This window comes from Octodon degus, unplaced genomic scaffold, assembly GCF_000260255.1.
Source record: "Octodon degus isolate 3935 unplaced genomic scaffold, OctDeg1.0 scaffold00557, whole genome shotgun sequence".
Lineage (NCBI taxonomy): Eukaryota > Metazoa > Chordata > Mammalia > Rodentia > Octodontidae > Octodon > Octodon degus.
In genome coordinates this window covers 62,895-63,095 of record NW_004525133.1, presented here as the reverse complement: position 1 = coordinate 63,095, position 201 = coordinate 62,895, and positions in this window count along the sequence as shown.

The window sequence follows — 201 nt, the reverse complement described above, 5'->3', positions numbered from 1 at the left end:
GTAATCAAAGTAATTCAGACCACGCAGTATGCCAAGAGTGCCAACTCATTCATCCTGCTATGAAAAAGAGTCAGTGAACTTTGTTACTTTCTAGGTCATTGTGCAGAAAAACTGGAGAAGTCTGCTTCTCTGCCATTCGTTCCTATGAGAACAGAGGCAGAAACTCATTTGAAGAATCCAGTTCCCTAAGTAGGGCTGTTT